The sequence below is a fragment of the Amblyomma maculatum genome, chromosome 7 (genome assembly GCF_055883805.1).
Source record: "Amblyomma maculatum isolate TAMU_Amacu chromosome 7, ASM5588380v1, whole genome shotgun sequence".
Lineage (NCBI taxonomy): Eukaryota > Metazoa > Arthropoda > Arachnida > Ixodida > Ixodidae > Amblyomma > Amblyomma maculatum.
Window position 1 is genome coordinate 85,954,438 of NC_139350.1, and position 20,059 is coordinate 85,974,496.

The window sequence follows — 20,059 nt, forward strand, 5'->3', positions numbered from 1 at the left end:
CTTTAACCGAAATGCTCGGTAGAAAAGTAAGGGCTTGTAGAGTGACTTCTCTGTGTGAGAGTCATTTTCTTTTAAGTTGCAGTTGTCTGTGTGACTTTTGTTACTGTAACTGTTTGTCAATGTATAATATTTTGCTTCTGTAAATATATATCTCCTCCTGACCGTCATCAGATCATTGTCTACGGTTTCCTCACTGCCTCTTACCTGCCGAACACGAACTAAACATCACTGTCAGGTTCCCCTTGTCGCCGCCGCGGGCGCCAAGGAGGATTAAAGGTCCACAAAAATGGGTCACCAAGAAGGGTAAATAACGCCATAACACTGATAAATATTGAACCACGCATCATTATCCCGCAAAGATATTCGATCTAGCTTCTGCAACACCAGAGATATCGGCGATTAAAAATAACCCTTCCAAGTTTCCCTCTCAACTCGTACGCCGAAGGGAGTCATAAAAAAATAAAGAATACAAGCAAGTTCAAAGCTCCGCCCAGAAATACGTCACTTCGACGAACTTCCGGTTGCCGCGCGCTCGTTCGCTGGCGTACTCGGGTCAACCCATCCTCGCTCGCACACTGATGAGTTTGCCAGTTCGCGCAGCGTAACCGCGGTTAGCCCATGTTACATGGCGGACCAAACCATGGTTACACCACTAACCGCGGTTATCGTAAAACGAGCTTGGCGACCTCGGTTTGCGTCATTAGCCGAGGTTATGGCTGCGCCTGTTGACGGAGGCTACTCGTCGGCGCCCGAGTGAGCGAAACGTACGAGTGGGTCTGCTTCACAAAGTTATTCATTTGCCCACTGTATCACGTTCAAAGATCAATGCATAGAATATGAGGTGTCTACTGTGCCGCTCGACGTCTTCGATTACGGCCGACCGAGCAGCGACTGCGTACTAAAGCCTTGTCGGGCCTGCATCGCTTGAACGGCTTGTTGCTGAGCAGAACGTCAATAAATGCGGGGCCTTAGCTGTAATGAAAGTCCACGAGTTTGCAACGCTTGCAGCACGGGATGCCACGAGCAGGCTGAGGTACGTTACACTTTACCGCGGGGGTGGGCCGTGCGTGACTCTCCCTAGTTGTCGCTAGGCCTAAATTGTTTCGCTTCGAAGCCGCGGCGGTCGGCGCTTTGGAACTGATCAACGCTGTCGTAAATCGTCTACTTATGAAACTGCCTTAATGTGAATCCTATCCTGCTATAGTAAAATAATCATACAATAAACTCTGACGACGCATTAATCGCAGAACTAGTAGGAGCAGATCGGATGAGCCGAAATGTACCAGCGGCAGCTCGCTTGACCATAAACTTGCTTGTATCACGGCTATCGCTCTTACCAGCAATTTGCGGCAGGTCAGCGATCCTCACGAGGGCTTCATACTTGATATTCGGCTCAGTATTCCAGACCCCAACAAATTTTAGCATGCTTTATTTCGGACGTCGGCGCTAACGATCCGCCGTGTCGTTCGCGTACGGTATGCGGGAGGAGGGGCCACGGCGGCAGTGTTTACGGCGGTCTAGGAGGTGCTGCCATCGTGCGGTGCTTGACCGCCTGAGGAGGCGCCTGAGGTACCTGAGGAGATCGCGCAGCACACGAGCAGACCACTTTCGTAGCTATCGGAAGTGTGTCCGTGGCGTCATGGCTGCAGGGGCCGCAGCGAATGGCAGCTTCTAGCAAGCCTTGCCAGTCAACTCACCCGTGACGTCACGGTTTAAGAAAATAGTTCCATGCGATACCGCCAAGCGGCATCCTTTCTGCCCGCGAATTTCAAAAAACGCTGTTTTTAAAAATTAATATTAAATCGCTGGCTTTGTTCCAAGGCGTTATACTTTGGGTTAATGCTGAAAAGGATTCGTTCTATACACTGAACACGTGTATCCGTGGCTTCTTGGTGAGCGTTTCTGTGGACCTTTTAGGTCTGAAAGGGCAGCTCGTCTCCGTCCCAAAAAGGGCGGGAGGAGCTTGGCCGCAGCAGCAGGAGAAGGGTCACTCCGCCGCCGTCGGCGTCGATTCGATGCCTTTGGTCGTGGTTGCTCACCGGCGACCGCAAGGTCTGTTTCTGTTTTCAGCTGTTCGAGAATCTGCGAGAACCTCGGTTGGAAACGGAGCTGCGCGTACAGAATCCTGTATTGCTGCGCAGCGGCGTAGGAAAAAAAACGCGGTGCATTAAAAAAAATAGCCAAAACGTCCCTGGGCCAGCGTCCGGCGCCTTCTCTTCTGCGCGTAGGAACAAGCGCGGAAACGAAAACATTATCACAAACAAATAGCACAACCACGGAGAGAAGGGCGAGGGAGTACCATAAAGAGCTGCTACAGCTCGGTGAGGATCTGCATAAGGCACAATAAAAAAAAAGCACGAAAACAAACATGCAGCATTCAAGGGGGGCTGAGGGTTTAGCTGAGGGCAGTGGGTAGAGACAGGGATTTTGAGCAAGCAGGGAGTCGAAGGTGAGAGAAATACCGCCTTTTTAACAGGAATGGAAACCTGGCTTCGACGCTGCTTGTTTCGTCCACCCCCCTCCGCGGCCGCCGCGAGTTGACGCGACGAGACCGTTTGCCATCCAAACGCCCTTGAAGCTTTGTGCTCGAAAATGGCTCCTTGCGTTATGTGACTCCAGCTGCATGGTCTTTTCTACGAAATGTAGCCCAAGTTCGTAATGTTCGTGCATAAATGTCTTTTCGAACCGGAAAATGATATTGTAGACAAAATCCAGAATGCTTTCCAGCGTTGGTGGTTGTTTTGGTCGGCCGGTGCCTGACAGTACGAAAACATTTCGGGGGGGCTGAAGCCCCATACCACCCCCCCCCCCTGGTTACGCCCCTGAGGGCTTTACAGATGTGTTGTAAAAAGCATGTGACACTGCGGGTCATCATTTAGAGGAGACCTTGACAAGTGTGTAGCAGCTAAGTAAGACTAAAATTCTCCTGGTGTCTGTATGCTGCATGAGCACAAGCTGGCACTGTTCTCTGGCTCTTTCTGTATGCATTCATTGCCACATTTGTCATATATTCCAAGCAAGTCACGTTTTACTTCCCTGATATCCATCTGAATCTGCACAGAGTAATTGTGTTTACATTTCCTTATGTTCATTACTCATATACCTGCTTTTATATTCCATGCATTGTCATCTTGATCGTACCGTGCGTTTTTGTATTGAGTCTATATTGTACGCGCACTCGTATATGCGTTCCTATCTTCCAGTTTACCACATATTATTTCTAATATTTGTTGTTTGGGAAGGCTGTCAATGATATTCCCACGCCAGTGATGCCTAAAATTGCCGGTTTTGCTCATCCGTTGCCGATACTGCTGTTTCCTTAAATAAAGTGAACTTTGAGAATTATTTGCACTTCTGCTTCTCGAGTAAGCGGCATGAGCGGGTGCTATGCAGTCCAACCACCCTCCACCAGACAACCTCAACAGCCACATCGAAAAATAAGAACGAACACATATATTACGTAAGTACTTAGGCAACCATACGGGAAAATAAAGCGGGAGCAGTAATTCGTAGTCAGTATGCAGTAATCTACTGAACTTGAATTGCGTCGAGCTAGCGGCCGATCTGCGCCGTGAACGCGCGCAACCGGCGGTATGGTGCTATAGAATATATTAGAGCCCCGTACCGACGGCAACCAACCATATGCAACATACACCAGACCTTCTTTATTGGAATGCTCCGTCGCTTCTGCGCATGCGCCAGCAGAAAAGAGTGAGGAGGAATAACTTGCCGGACGTGACGTAAAACTAGTTTTATTCCTTCCTCCATGAGTTTTATGTTTTCTTTGAAAAATGCCTGCCGCTTCTCGTCGCTGTTTCTAGCGATAGGCCTATAGCTGGTCGCCAGTGTCTCCGGCTCTGTGATCGCCCACTGTGGCGATAGTGGTGAGACGGGTTTCATGGCGTCGTAGTATGAATCAGTAATGTTAGTATGAATATCGTAGTCAAGTGGCCGTGTGCCTTTCCACTTGTTATAATACTCCTTGAGCTTCGGCCTCGCGTGTTGCTGGATGTTGAGCGGCATGCTGTGATATTCCCATGCGTTCTCTTGGTTACAGATATCACCGTCTCCGACCTATGTACTCTGCGACGCTACTTCTGCAATGCGTGTCAGCCCACCCTTGTCGATGGGACATGCCTGCAGTATGATCCAAGTGACTGCATGGTGTGATAAGCATTCCATGTACTTGCATTTCCCGAATTTATACAAGTCACTGCTTTTGGATCATCCAAAAGTATGTACAATCGGACTAAGGTGCGCAGCGAAAATACCGCAACACATGGGATGTGAAAAACTCGTCTCCGATTGAGTGCGTAGTTGAGTGGAATCTCGCTGTCAGTTTTATCGCGGTCCTCGACCTCTACACCACTGTTTAGCAGCAGTGGCAAACTTTCATCCCCTGGAAATACCAGTAAAAAAAGGCCGGTTGGAGCCTGTAGTTTGTGCGAAGTTGTCTCTCTATCCTGGGTTTCCAAGAGATCGGTTAGTGTATATGGAGGGCAATTTCTTTGCCATTTTCATTGCCTTTTTCGGATGTACAAACAGGAATTTGGTGTCCAATTGATACAGACAGCTCGGCACAGCTAATCTATTCTGAAGCCCCGGCGCGGTACCGAGCCCGCACCTGGGACTAACCGGGAAATAAAACCTCAACCGGGAAGGCCACCTGTTATCACAAAGCTCTCAATCGACTCGCTGCCGGCCTACTGAACTAGTCTGCAACCTTGGAACCCAGGTATTTTTTCAAGTAAACTTTTATCACTGGCACTTAGGAGTGCCCGAAGGTACAACGCCCACGCAAAGAAAAAATGTTTTCCACTTCTCCTGAAGCAGTTCTGCCTGTAGTTTTGCCCCTAAAGTTGAAGGCTCGAAGCAAGCTGTGAAATTCTTGGCATTTTTGCAGTATTTATCTTCGAGCTGCTCTAGCTCTAGACAGTTTATTATGTCGAATTCCTTTAGTTCTTTTATTTTTTCAGGAAACATCCCACGGCATCTCATTTGATCGATATTATTTCTACTTGCCCTGTTGTGTTTATCATTGTGGACAAGCATGTACACTAGTGTCAAAACAATACATAAATGAACAATGCTGCGTTCGTGATTTCATCTTTGTCCAGTCATTGCGCTTGCGACTAATTGCAGCATGTAACAAAAACAAAGTCTGTCAAGTAATTATTTCCTCTGCCTTAAGAAAAACAGGCCATCTGTGAAAGCTGCAAAGATATGAAATGATATTCCTTCATATTGTTTCACACAATCATGCTAATGTGTTGCATTTTAAAAGATTTAAGCAGGCTTCTTGCCAGCGCAAGACGGAACATTTATTGCGGACTGCATATTGGTTGTGTAGTGTCAAAATACACACAGGCATCTCTATTTCAGGACATTCAATACCCTCGGGTGGTCCCAAAATATTCCATATGTCATGATAGCAGACTGCAGCTCTGGAATAAAAACGGTATATGGATATCATTTCGAAAGTAGCAAAACTGCATAAATTTGCACTGCTAAAAATATTGAACACTACAATGTGAAAGCAGTTTTGCTAGAACCATTGCTGTGACTGGCATGGCAAATGGTGCTTGTTGCCTTTAGTCATGTGCTGAGCACAAGGCCTGCTTGGAGATTTTAATTCGGTCCGTTGAGCGGAGTTTGTTGTGTCACCATACATGCAGGCCAAGGTAATGCCATATGGTCCTTGGTTCCGACACTGCAATTCTGAAAAAGTGACTGCCAACAAAGGTCTGATGTACACCGTCCCGCGGCTAACCGTGTATATTCCTAAGTGATGTCCAAGTCTCGGGCAGGCACCAATCGACACAGCTCACAAAGCAACATTCCTGCCAAGGTGGTTGCCTACCATAAAAACCAGATGTCATAGCTGCCATTCGTGGCAGCCCAGAAGTTATGAAGTGCTGACCAAACACATCTGAGATGTTCACTGAGTTTACACAAGAGGGACTTGCTAATTATTATGGTTAAGTCACCAGATGAAATTTACACTGTATTTATTTCGGTAAGCAAAACTTCTTTTGTGAAGTAAAACAAGCTCCAAGTAGCCACAGGCACAAAGTAGGAAAATGGCAATACATATTAAAATACTTAGTGTGAATTGTGTTTTATTTTTGGATGCCTTTGAAGGGACACTAAGGATGACAGCAGTTTCCTGTATCGCTCAGGTACAGTGTTCTAATCTTAGAGACCACTTAAAATTAAAGCTGAGTTTTTAAAAGGATGGAAATACCAAGAAACAGAACAAAGATGCTGCCATTACGAGCCAGTTTTGCAAGTAAAATGCACGCTTCCACAGAGAGGTTTTGGTGCAGATTACTGCAAGATATATTGTGCCGTGGGCCACTCTAATATGACAGTGACACGTTCTTTTCAGCAAGGTGATCATGAATTTAAATCGACACATGGGAAGGCTTGCAATTTAAATTTTATCACCAATACTATATGCCTCAATTGCTGCCAGACAATACAGCCATAATGAGAGATATAATCAAATTTTTACTAAGACCAATGCCTGAATGGAGTTGTCCTCAGTGTCCCTTTAAAAGGGTGCACTGAAGCATTCAAGCAATGTATGCGCTGATGCATGTGAGAAAATATTTTGGGATCGAACAGAATACTGGCAACTTCACCTCAAAGAGGGAAAGCAGCTGCCCAGGTGCACTGCTACAGCACATACAGCAATTGCAAAGATTAGCAGACGTGTTGCAATTCACAGAATGTACCTAAATGTGGTTGCTAGGTTAAGTGGAACGGCATTAAAAGTGCAGGCATATTTCCCAAATAGCTGAGATTGATTCGTTATTTCAATGATTTATTTCATATAAATGCAACCACACTTTTTGTCAACAAAAAAAGGGCGTGCAGGTGCCAGGAAAGGGGTAAGATTAGATGCGCTAGGTTCCTTCCTGGAGAAGCAAGGAGAGGGAGAAGTAACCATTTGACGGTGGATTGATCCAAATTAGAAGGTCCGATGTTCGACAACCAAAAAGTTACCTAAACAGGCACCTCGACCAGCCGACGACCAGAGCATATTGTCACGTTGTGGTGACAAGGCCGTACACACCAAAAGAAGACACAGGCGTGATGGTACTGAAATAACTCTTTATTGGGCTGACGCGCCCGCAAAAGAACTAAGCAACTCGGCGGCGGCGATAGCAACAAACGTGCTCGTCGATCGTCGAACAAAGAATGCCCGTCAAACTCGTCAACGCTCAATTTAAAGGCTGCTCAGAACAATCTAGATAACGTCGCAAACTGCTACTAGCCCAATCTGGAATATTGTAGAAACATAGGCAAGTGATCGGAATCTTCAAGACAGATCTCGGCGCATCGTTCGCGACAAAGAAAATAACGCGTTGTATTGCGACAACGAGTATGAACAAACACCGGATACAGAATTGATACGCGTAACAGAATCACAGTGATAAGGCCGCATGCTGGCGGCTGTTAAAAAACAACAAATAGAACAGGAGTTGGCCACCCTGGTGCAGTAATTGGCCGCAACCTCTAATGATAAGCTCCATAAAACCCCGGCCATCAGTCCCCAGCGGCTGCGGAACAACTGACCACGGCGGCGGTCAGACCTGTGACTCAGCAGGGGGTGCTAAGAATTCCTGGCTCCGCTGGATAGGCCGCCATTGGAAAGTGACCCTGGCATCGTTTAACGCTAGAACCCTAGCTAGTGAAACTAGTTTAGCAGTGGCTGTTAGAGGAACTAGAGGGTATGAAATGGGACGCCATAGGGCTTAGTGAGGTTAGGAGGCCGAATGAGGCATATACTGTACTGAAGGATCGGCATGTACTGTGTTATCGAGTGTAAGGTTGGCGCCATTGACTTGCCTCTTTCCATTTTAACCGGCGCCATACTAACCACCGAAATAGCCGCTCTACGCGCAGCGCGCCGGGGGCGTCGGGGTCGTTTGTTCAGACAGCGCTCGTTGTTCCGTTAAAAGCTCGTTTCCGTGTTTGTTTGTTTTTTTACCAAAGCGAACGAGAGGTCCCCTTCATCGGTTGATGGTCGCGTTTCCGCCCGGTCACGGAGTGCGGGAAGACAGCATCCTCCGTGGCCGAGTGCGATCGCCCACGCGTCCGAGGCGGGGAGACGGGAAAACGACGTTCGCGATTCGCGGCTTTCTTTAAAAAGTTAAGCTTGTGAAGGGCGCGCTTGCGGTTAGCGAAAGCATCCACTCTTCGATAGGGCCGGTGCCCCGCGGCGTGGCGCGGTGCGGACAATGCCCGGGATTGGTGCGCCCATTTGCTAGCCACATCTGGAGACGTGTAGCGGCACCTTGCCTGCCTCGAGGGGGTGTCGCGGTACCTGCCGCGGGTGGGCGTTCGTTGCCGCGTTTCCAGGCTGTGTACGGCGCCGAGGCCGGGGCTTTTAGGGAGAGAGTAAAAACACATGTTAACCTGCCTGGTTCCACGAGACTCCTCCTGCTCGCGGCTTGAGAACAATTAAACTTTGTGTTTGTTTGTTTTTCGCGTGGTGAGAGACCGCGGGACGCACGATGCTCTGCGTCATCGCAGGGAGAGATTTTGGTCTCGACCGGAGCCGGGAACGCGGATCGTGCTCCCGAGTAGCCGTGGAGTGGGTTCACGGGGCGGTCGGTGAAGCATCACGCTGAGTTGTATATAATCATTGTAAATAGTCTTCTGTATATAAAACCCATTTACCAGTGCTCAACAAGAGTCCTCTGTCTTCACTTCGAGTATCTTCCTATTGGCACAGTACTTCGTTACAAGAAAGAAGAAGAGAAAAGAACCACCACTCCTTACTGGCGCAGTCGAACAGGACGAAGAGCTGCATAGGAAGAGACTCGGAAGACGATAGCAAACCCCTACAAGTGCCGGACACAAAAGACAGTGTACCAGTTGCGGGTAACTGCGAGAAGGTCGTCATCGGAATCTGCGAGGAACGTCAAACCACAGCCACCGTGAGAAGAAGACGCGGGCCACAGGGAAGAAGTCAACTGGAAGGCAGCCAGCACCATTGCGACGGAAAAGCGGCGAACTTGGCGGCGAGCGACTGACGTTCACACCGGTGCATCCTAGTGAGTCCTCTTGTTGATGTTTTGGGTGAACGCAGGGTTACTCGAGTCAGCGGTTTTATATGGAGACGAGATTTGCTAACTTGAACCCAGACAAAATGTCTATAAACGCTGAAGACAGAAACAGTGAAGGAGGGGAGGACAGCGCGGATGAGTTTCCTGAGCTAGACCTCGACCGACTTGGCACCGCGGAGGTCGATAGCGAGCTTGGCGAGGGCAACATTGATGGGTCGTCCCACACACGTCTCTCTGAAAGGGAAATGAATTATAATCTGAAAATCGCGGAAGAGCGGTGTAAAGCTTTGGAGCCTAAACTAGAGCTCTCTCGACTTCATGGTCCCACCGCAAGGCGCACACGTGACGATACGAGCAAAAGAGAACCACGAGGCAGCCGGATGGCATTGAGGAATTACGCTAAATAGTTAGCAGGTGCCATTCCGAAATTTCCCATAGGTGCGGAAGTAGCCATTTGGTTCGAATCCATAGAGAGCTCGCTGGAGGCGTACGGAGTGCCGAAAGGCTTTTGAGGACAGATTGTTTTCCCGTTTGTTGCGGAGAGGGTGCAGTACCTGTCAACGCGACTCACGCCCGCTCAGCACCGTGCTACGCGAACGTTTACGTAGACGCACGCGGCGTGAAGTCTTTTGAAAACCTTATGGAGCTTCTCGTTGTAGACCAACTGAATGCTGGCCTAAATGAAGAAGCCAATAAATATGTAAATCTTCGAGAAGACGAAAAATGGTTTAAGGCTGACAAGCTAGCTCGCCTTTTGCAGACCTTCGAAGAGTCTGCGGGAGAGGGTAGCGCGCGAAGGAAGGGTAGCGGTCTTAAACCAGTTGAACCAAAGGGCACGGCTAAAGACGAGTTGAAGAAACCGCTAATTGCAAAGGGGATCGCTGAGCCTCGAGCAGAAGAGCCACGAAAGGTCAAATTACCTAAGGCAGCTCAAAAGTCAGCTCGACGGGGCGAGTGCTTTCGGTGCAGTCACTTAACCTGTTACGCCGCGCACTGTCCACTTCTTCGCTAGGATACTAAAATCAAATCTGTAGGGTCCGCGAATGAAGACAGGTTAATAGCAAGAGTGGCCATGGATGACCCCTTCTCTCTGCGTACCAACTTGAGGGAGGTGAAACTAGATTGCAGCGGCAAGGTAATTGACGCCATTGTCGACACCGGCGCCGATGTCACCGTTATTCACGAAAGCAGTGAGCCGGAGGAGCTAATAACACCACACGGCAGCATAGAGCTGGTGTCAGCGTTCGGTGAGAAAGTTAGCGCTAAGCTAGCACTGCTGCCTCTAGCTTAATTGGTGAAAAATCACCAATACAGGATGTTGTGGAAGAGACACAAGTAATGTGCATTCTTACTGATAAGCTTAAGTGCACCGATTGCTTAATATCGGGTGACACATGGGAGCAACTGTTCGACGCATGCCAGGCCAACACCGAGGTCCGGGTGCTAGCAGTGGAGGAGCAAAACAAGCTGATGAGTGTGAAAGTGGTAGGCCGGAGACACCCGAGGGATCAGAGCCGGAAAACACCGCTGGTGACGTAACAACTCAGTCAGAACCGGTAGAAGTACGGAGCGAGGCGTGTGAAGCTGAGCCGGTGCAAAGCAGCGATGCGCAGAAGTTCCGCGATGAACAGCGGAACGACGATTCCTTGCGTCAGGCCTGGCAGGAGGCAAAAAGGGGCAAGGCGGGAATGTTTAGAGTTGATGGGCTTCTCTATCACAGAGACTACGTGCAAGGAGAGCAGGTGCACCAATTGGTACTACCGGAATCGCGCCGCAAAACCGTGCTTAGTCTGGCCCACGAATCTTACTGGGGAGGTCACCTTGGTGCCCGCAAAACTAAAGCGCGCATTAAGTATTCTTTCCACTGACCAGGCATGGAGAAAGAGATACGGGACTACTGCAGCAGTTGTCACAGCTGTCAGGTCCGCTCCGACAGGAGGCAATCCGATAGGGTGCCGATAGCACCACTCACGCGGCCGAAAGGGTCATTTCAGAAGGTGAACGTTGACGTGATCGGACCGCTCGATCCACCTTCTTCAAGAGGGCGTCGCTATGCACTCTGCGTAATCGACCTGTGCACGCGCTGGCCGGAAGTAGCTTGTCTGAGATCTTTGTCCGCTAAAGCTACCTGCGAGGCCTTATTGACAATCTTTAGCCGCACAGGCTTTCCTGAAGGGGTATGTTCCGACTGCGGGACCAACTTTACCGCCGCCCTGACGAGAGAGTTTCTCGCGAGATTGGGCGGTGCTCCGCGATTCTCTACTCCTGACCACCCAGAAAGTAACGAATCGGTGGAAAGGTGGAACCGAGTGTTCAAAAACATGCTGTTTCCCGTTATAGAAAGGAATGCCAGGGACTGGGACAGGTTCATTTCGTTTTTACTGTGGGCATATCGAGAGGTGCCCACGACACAACCGGTGTGTCGCCCTTCCGGATGCTGTACGGCAGAGACCCGGTTGGGCCACTTGCGATTCTAAAGAACAGTTGGGCAGGTGATATTGAGCTGCCGGCAGAACTCGCAGACTCGCCCGCTGATTACCTGAAAAAGTTAAAGATGCAGCTTGAACTTGCAGCCGACGCCGCACAACTGACGAGCACAAAGCAACATGAAGCTTACGCCTCTCAGTACAACAAGCACTCCGCTATGAAGAGTTTCCAAGAGGGCGATATGGTGCTGATTTTCGATGAGAACCGTTCAGGGAAACTGTACCCGAAGTGGTTGGGACCGGGTACAGTAACTAGGAAGTATCGCGAGCACTCATACTACGTGCAAATGTGCGAGGTCACCAGATGCTGGTACACGCTAACAAGATGCGCCCTTACGTGAGCCAGGTAGCATCGGTAAGCATCATGTTTCATGATGACAGTGACTTCGGGGAGGTGGAATATACCCCGCATGCAAACGAAGGCGAAGTGTCACGCGTAGTTCTGTATGGAAAAGACAGCACATCTCGAGGTAGAGACGGCAACTAAAATACGCACTGTGTTCGACCAGCATAAAGCACTATTCGTAGCGAAACCAGGCGTTTGGCATGTCGGCGCGCATCACGTAAAACTTGTGGAAGGCGCCAAACCGAAACGCAGCCGCGTCGTGTGCTGTGCGATGTCAGCGCACGTTAAAGATCCCCAGGTGGTCGAAATTACTCCGTAGCCCTCCACTACGGCTCCTCTTTCTCTCTTTCCACTTTCACTCCCACCTTCCTCCCTTCCCTTACGGCGCGGTTCGGGTGTCCACAGAGCAAGTGTGACAGTTACTGCGCCTTTCCTTTCCTGTGAACCAATTTAAAGCACATTAAAGGGCAACTCCGGTGGTTTTTTCATCATTTTGTGTTTTTAATTGAATTACATTCCTCGGCACGTCCTGACTCCAACACAAAAAACCGTGTTCCAAAATTCCAATTAGAAGTATTTTTAAAAAAGAAAAACAGCAAATCGAAACCGAAACTGATTTCATGGCCAGAAACGACGTCACATTTGACGATATGGTGACGTCACACTCAGTATTAGAAAAACACTCGTACGTGCGTTGGATGGTAAAAATAAAGTATGGAAATCATGCCGCACTGCGTAAAATGTCTGAGGTAGTTCAATATAAACCTCACAATTTCATAATCACGCGGGAAGTAGACATTAATGCCTGTATACTGTTTGTGACGTCAGAAACTCAGTGTTGCCCGCGGAAATACTCTCAACTTAAGCCATGAAAACGGCATATTTTAAAGCCGTATTGCGCGTGAACGGATTATCGTACGGCACTCAAATTTTGTAGAATGCGTCAGGACGGGGAGCAGAACCCGTGGTAAAAGTTTCACTACAATATTCGAATGTCAAAAAACCCCCGGAGTTGCCCATTAAGGAGCTGCTAGACTTGAATCTGATATACCCGTGTGAGAGTCCAGTACGCGCATCCAATCGTATTCGCGCCTAAGAAAGATGGGTCGATCCGTCTGTGCATTGATTACAGGCCACTCAATGCAGAAACGTAGACAGATGCCTACCCAATGGAATGCCCACAGGAGCTCATTTTACGCGTGGGAGCCGCAAAGTTCATGACACTCATCGATCTAAAACGGGGCTATTGGCAAGTGCCACTAGACGAGGGCTCACAACTTGTAACAGCCTTCGTGTCGCATTGCGGTCAGTTTGCATGGAGAGTCATGCCCTTCGGCTTGAAAAATGCAGCTGCCACTTTTCAGAGGGATATGAACAACGTGTTGGCTCCGCATGAAGAGTACGCATGCGCTTATTTAAATGATATAGCCATCTTCAGTCAATCGCTAGAGCGACATGTAGAACTTCTGCACAGGGTTTTTACTACTTTGCAGAATGCAGAATTGCGCGCTAACGTAGAGAAGTGTCAGTTAGCTTAGGCTTCAATCCAGTATTTGGGACATATTGTAGGCTCGGGCAAGCACGGCCCAGACCCTCAGAAGTTGGAAGCGATCCAGAAGCTCCAGTTCCCTAAGACAAAAAAAAAGAGTTGAGGAGCGCGCTAGGTCTCTGCGGCTACTACCGTAGCTACATTCCGAAGTTCGCGGAGATAGCTCGCCCGTTAAAGTGGTTGACGGGAAAAAGTGTACCAACCCGACTGCCGTGGTCACCAGAAGTCGATAAAGCCTTCGAGGCGCTCAAGCGAGCTCTATGCACGGCCGTTTCGCTGAGTACCCCTGACACACAGAGGCCATACGTACTCTACACAGAGGCCTCAACTGTGGCTGCAGGTGCTTGCTTATCACAGACTGCCGATGACGGTTCGGAACAGCCGATCGCCTTCGCAAGCCATCGTTTTGCACCGACGCAGATACGGTGGGCCACAATCGAAGGAGAAGCATTCGGGGTCATTTGGGCATTAAAGAAGTTCGAGACGTGGGTATTCGGTGCCCAGGTAACTGTTGTGTCCGACCACAACCCGCTGTCGTACCTTACGAGGAGCGTACCCCGGGGTGCGAAACTTTGCTGGGCTTTGGCGCTGCAGCGCTATAATGTAACAATCCAGCCTCGCAAGGGTAAAATTCACACAAATGCAGACGCACTCTCGCGTCTCCCAAATAACAGTTGGGAGTAACGACTGACTCGAGGTCCTTAGCGTTCACTAGGGGCATAAACAGGGCGACGTAGAAGTGCAGTCATCGCCACTGTGCCGTGTGAGTCGAGACCAGTGCACGAGTCGGGAACTCAGCCTGCCAGCCGTGCACCTGCGAACTATGTGCGAAATGCGGTGCGAGAACTGGAACCCTTGCATGGGTTTCGACACTCTTTGCATGTCGCTTTGTTGGTGTGCATGCATGTTTGTAATTTCTTTTGTGTTACCTTGTATACATTTGTGTGGGAATGTGTTACGGAAAGCGGCATTGGCGCCCCTCAATTCTATCTCTGTATTTCAATTAATCTTTTAGTGATTATTGAATCTTGGAAGGGAGGTGTAAGGTTGGCGCCATTCATTTGCCTCTTTCCATTTTAACCGGCGCCATACTAACAACCGAAATAGCCGCTTTACGCGCGGCGCGGCGGGGGCGTCGGGGTCTTTTGTTCGGACAGCACTCGTTGTCCCGTTAAAAGCTCGTTTCCGTGTTCTTTTATTAACCAAAGCGAACGAGAGCTCCCCCTTATCAGTTGATCGTCGCGTTTCCGCCCGGTTACGGAGTGCTGGAAGAGAGCATCCTCCGTGGCCGAGTGCGATCGCCCACGCGTCCGAGACGGGTAGACGGGAAAACGACGTTCGCGATTCGCGGCTTTCTTTAAAGAGTTAAGCTTGTGAAGGGGGCGCTTGCGGTTAGCGAAAGCATTCACTCTTCGATAGGGCCGGTGCCCCGCGGTGTGGCACGGTGCGGACAATGCCCGGGATTGGTGCGCCCATTTGCTAGCCACATCTGGAGACGTGTAGCGGCACCTTGCCTGCCTCGAGGGGGTATCGCCGTACCTGCAGCGGGTGGGCGTTCGTTGCCGCGTTTCCAGGCTGTGTACGGCGCCGAGGCCAGGGCTTTTAGGGAAAGAGTAAAAACACATGTGAACCTGCCTGGTTAGACGAGACTCCTCCTGCTCGCGGCTTGAGAACATTGAAACTTCCTGGGTTTTTTTCGCGTGGTGAGAGAGCGCGGGACGCACGATGCTCTGTACCATCGCAGGGAGATATTTTGGTCTCGACCGGAGCCGGGCACGCGGATCGTGCTCCCGAGTAGCCGTGGAGTGGGTTCACGGGGCGGCCGGTGAGACATCACGCTGAGTTGCATATAGTTATTGTAAATAGTCTTCTGTATATAAAACCCATTTACCAGTGCTCAACAAGAGTCCCCTGTCTTCGCTTCGAGTATCTTCCGATTGGCACAGTACTTCGTTACAACAAAGAAGAAGAGAAAATGACCACCACTCCTTACTTCGAGGTTTACCGGAGAGGCGACAATTAGGAGTAGGTTTCCTTGTCAATAAGTGTATAGCGAATATAGTAGAATTCTATTAGTATTAATGAGAGGGTGGCAGGCATCGTAATTAGGCTTAATATGCGGTATAAACTGAAGGTTGTACAGGCTTATGCACCTACATGTAGTTATGATGACCAGGCAGTTGAAAGCTTCTACGAAGATGTAGAATCGGCAATGCGAAAAGTAAAGACGCTGTATAGTGTACTAATGGGCGACTTCAATGCCAAGGCAGGGAAAAAGCAGGCAGGAGACCAGGCAGTAGGGGACTATGGCATTGGGTCTAGAAGTTACTAGTTAGGAGGGGGAGTTACTAGTCGAGTTTGCAGAGCGCAATAGCTTAAGAATCATGAATACCTTCTTCGGAAAACGGAAGAACCGGAAATGGACATGGAAAAGTCCTAACGGGGAGACTAAAAATGAAATTGACTTCATAATGTGTTCAACCCCCGCCATTGTGCAAGATGTAGAGGTAATCGGGAAAGTGCGATGCAGTGACCACAGGATGGTGAGGTCCCGAATTAGTCTAAATCTGAAGAATGAACACAACAGATTAGTAAGAAAGAAACCCATCAACGAATTAGCGGTGAGGGGGAGGGCAGAAGAGTTCAGGATCACCGCTACAGAATAGATATTCTGAGCTAACCGAGGATGGCGACATTACCCTAGAAGCAATGAACAATAATTTCAGAGTTATGATTACTGAGTGCGCGGCAGAAGTAGGCAGTAGGATAGTTAGAGAGGATACCGGTAAGCTGTCTAAGGAGACGAAAGATTTGATTAAGAAACGCCAGAGTATGAAAGCTTCCAATCCAACAGACAAGATGTAATTGGCCGAGATAACAAAGCTAATCAATAAGTGCAAGGGGACCGATATAAGGAAGTATAACATGGAAAAAGTTGAGCATGCTGTAAAGAACGGGGGAAGCCTTAAAGCGGTAAAGAAGAAATTGGGCATAGGCAAAAACCAGATGTATGCGATTAGGGACAAGGCGGGCAACGTCATAACGAATATGGAAAATATAGTCAAAGTAGCCGAAGAGTTTATTACAGATCTCTGCAGTAGCCAGAGTAGTCAGGACCGTACTGAGATTGGCGGTAGGGAAAAACAGTCAGACGTTCCACCAGTGACGAAGGACGAGGTCAAGAAAGCATTAGAAACTGTGAAAAGGGAGAAATCAGCTGGAGAGGATCAGATAACTACAAATTTTCAGAGGGACGAGGGTGATATCGTGCTAGAAAAACTGGCCACCCTGTATACGCAGTGCCTGCTGTCATCGACTGTAAAGGAACCATGGAAGAATGCAAGCATTATCCTCATTCATAAGAAAGGGGACTCTAATGACCTTAAAAATTACAGACCAATCAGCTTACTGTCTGTTAAGTATAAGGTATTTACCAAGGTAATCGCTAATAGAATCAGGACAACCTTAGACTGCAATCAAGCAAAAGATCAAGCAGGTTTGCGGAAACATTACTCTACTATCGATCATATCCATACCATCAATCAGGTGATAGAAAATGCTCGGAATATAACCAGCCCTTATGCATAGCATTAATTGATTACGAAAAAGCATTTGACTCAGTTGAAACCTCGGCGGTGATGCAGGCATTGCGAAATCAGGGGGTAGACGAGCCGTACGTGAAAGTACTGGAAGATATATATAATGGCTGCACAGCAACCATAGTTGCGCATAAAGAAAGTAACAAAATTCCCATAAAGAAAGGTGTTAGACAAGGAGACACAATCTCCCCAGTGCTATTCACAGCTTGCTTAGAGGAAGTATTCAGAGACTTGGAATGGGAGCAGTTAGGGATAAGGGTAGATGGAGAATACCTCTGTAATCTGCAATTTGCTGATGACATTGCCTTGCTAAGCAACTTGGAGAATACCTCAGTAATCTGCAATTTGCTGATGACATTGCCTTGCTAAGCAACTCGGGGGATGAACTGCAAATAATGATTGATGACCTAGACAGGAAAAGTAGGAACGTAGGCTTGAAAATCAATATCCACAAGACTAAGGTAATGTTCAACAGCCTCGGGAAGGAACAGCAGTTTACATTAGGTAGCGAAGTACTGGAAGTAGTAGGCGAATATGTCTACTCAGGACAGGAAGTAACCGCAGATCCGGACCATGAAAGGGAAATCTAGAAGAAAGTATACAACAATTGCATCTTGCCTGTACTCACTTATGGGGCTGAAACGTGGAGGCTAACCAAGAGAGTTCTACGTAATTTGAGGACAACCCAGAGGGCTATGAAACGAAAAATGGTAGGGGTAACATTAAGAGATAGGAAGCGTGCACAGTGGGTCAGAGAAATAACTCAAATTACCGACATTCTAGTGGAAATTAAGAAGAAATGGACATGGGCAGGACATGTAGTGCGCAGAGAGAATAACCGATGGTCGCTTAGGGTAACAAACTGGATTCCAAGGGAAGGAACGCGTAGCAAGGGGCGGCAGAAAGTTAGGTGGGCGGATGGAGTTTAGAAGTTCGTAGGGGTCAAGTGGATGCAGCTAGCACAGAACCGGGTTAAGTGGAGAAATAAGGGAGGGGCCTTCGCCCTGCGGTGGGTATAGTCAGGCTGATGATGATGATGATGACAGTTTTGAAGGTTTCGCGGCATTACTCCCTCCTTAAAAAACATCGCCTTGATGTTCCAAAATAAACAAAGCGTATTAAATAGAAACATTACAAAGTTTAAACACCACGGATCCATTAACGCGCGTAATAAGGCTTCAGACGAACAACATGTCCGATTTCTGGGCGGGCTCGTCGCCATTTTGATGCTGAAGTTCCGTCGGGAATGACTTCATAGTCCAGTGTTCCGACGCGGCGGATGATTTTGTACGGCTCAAAGTATCGACGCAACAACTTTTCACTTAGTCCGCGACTGCGAATTGGTGTCCAAACCCACACTTGGTCTCCTGGATTGTAATCTGCGTGGCGTCGTCGTAAATTGTATCATCGGCTGTCGGTCGGTGCGCTGTTGGTCTTTAATACGCAGCCGTGCGAGTCGTCGGGCTTCCTCTGCACGCTGCAGGTAGGCGGCGACGTCAAGGTTGTTCTCGTTGGTTACGTGCGGCAGCATTGCGTCGAGCGTCCTCGTCGGCTCCCTGCCGTACACAAGCTTGAACGGGGTCGCTCTGGTCGTCTTCTGGACTGCCGTGTTATACGCGAAGATCGCGTACGGCAAGATGGCGCCCCAGGTCTTGTGTTCAGCGTCGACGTACATGGCGATCATGTCCGCGATCGTTTTGTTCGGGCGCTCCGTAAGGCCATTGGTCTGGGGATGGTACGCAGATGTTCGTCGATGGCTTGTATGACTGTATTCCTGGATGGCTTGCGTCAACTCTGCCGTAAACGCTGTTCCCCTGTCCGTGATGAGCACTTCTGGGGCGCCGTGTCGCAAAAGAATTTGTTCGACAAAAAATTTGGCGACTTCGGCCGCGGTACCATTGGGTAGTGCTATTGCTTTGGCGTAACGGGTAAGGTAGTCAGTGGCCACGATGATCCACTTGTTACCCATAGACGAAGATGGAAAGGGGCCGAGGAGATCCATCCCAATTTGTTGAAAGGGCAGGATTGGGGGCGGAGTCGGGTCTAGTAGTCCTGCTGGTCTGATCGGCGGCGTCTTGCGTCGTTGGCACTCACAACACGTCGTCACGTAGTGGGCAACTTCGGCAGGCAGTCGCGGCCAGTAGTACTTCTCCTGGATTCCACGCAATGTGCGCGCAAATCTGAGATTTCCTGCTGTGTTTTGTGACATCCTTCTTGGTTATGCTATTCAAGCGCCGGTAATCGACGCATAAGATAAGTGTGCCGTCTTTCGTCTTCACCAAAACGACTGGTGCCGCCCAGGTGCTGTTGGATGGCTGGATCACGTCATCACGTAGCCTTTCCTCAACTTGATCGCGTATGGTCTGGCGTTTTTGTGGCGATACACGGTAGGGGATTTGACGTAGCGGTCGAGTGTTTTCGTCCATGATGATGCGATGTCTTGCCAACGGAGTTTGCCGCACTTTCGACGCTAAAGAAAAGCACTCGCTTTAGTTTTCTAGAAGAGTGCGAATCCTGTCTTGCCTGTCTCGGGGGAGCGCTGGGTTAAGGTTGAAATTGGGCGGCTTGGCTCGGTTGGGTGCCTCGTCTTCAAGTTGGCTGGAGAGGGCGAACACTTCTCGGGTGTCTGCTAGCTCGTCAAGGAAAGCAATCGTCATGCCCTTGTCCAGATGCCCGTATTCATCGGTGAAGTTCGTGACGAGGACATCAGCTTGTCCATGACGGAAACGGACGATGCCTCTTGCGATGCCAAGTCCTCTATCCAGTAACAACTGAGTGTTTCCTTCTACAGCCCCTTCCGTGATTTCGACTTCTGTTGTAACCACAGGGACTATGACGCTTGATCGGGGCGGTATGGTCAATTCTTTGTCGAGGACGTTGACAGCGACGTGATGCATCAAAGTTCTCGTAGCCGGTACGGCTTTGTCGGTCGAGAGCTTGATGAGTTTGGATCGGAGGTCGATGATCGCTCGATGTTCATTCAGAAAATTCATGCCCAGAAT

The 20,059-nt window shown here is 49.1% G+C and overlaps 1 pseudogene; it reads left to right on the forward strand.

The window, feature by feature from the left end:
- The first annotated feature begins 10,149 nt into the window (after positions 1 to 10,149).
- Positions 10,150 to 10,945, forward strand: LOC146183865 (uncharacterized; annotated as a pseudogene).
- Positions 10,946 to 20,059: the final 9,114 nt, after the last annotated feature.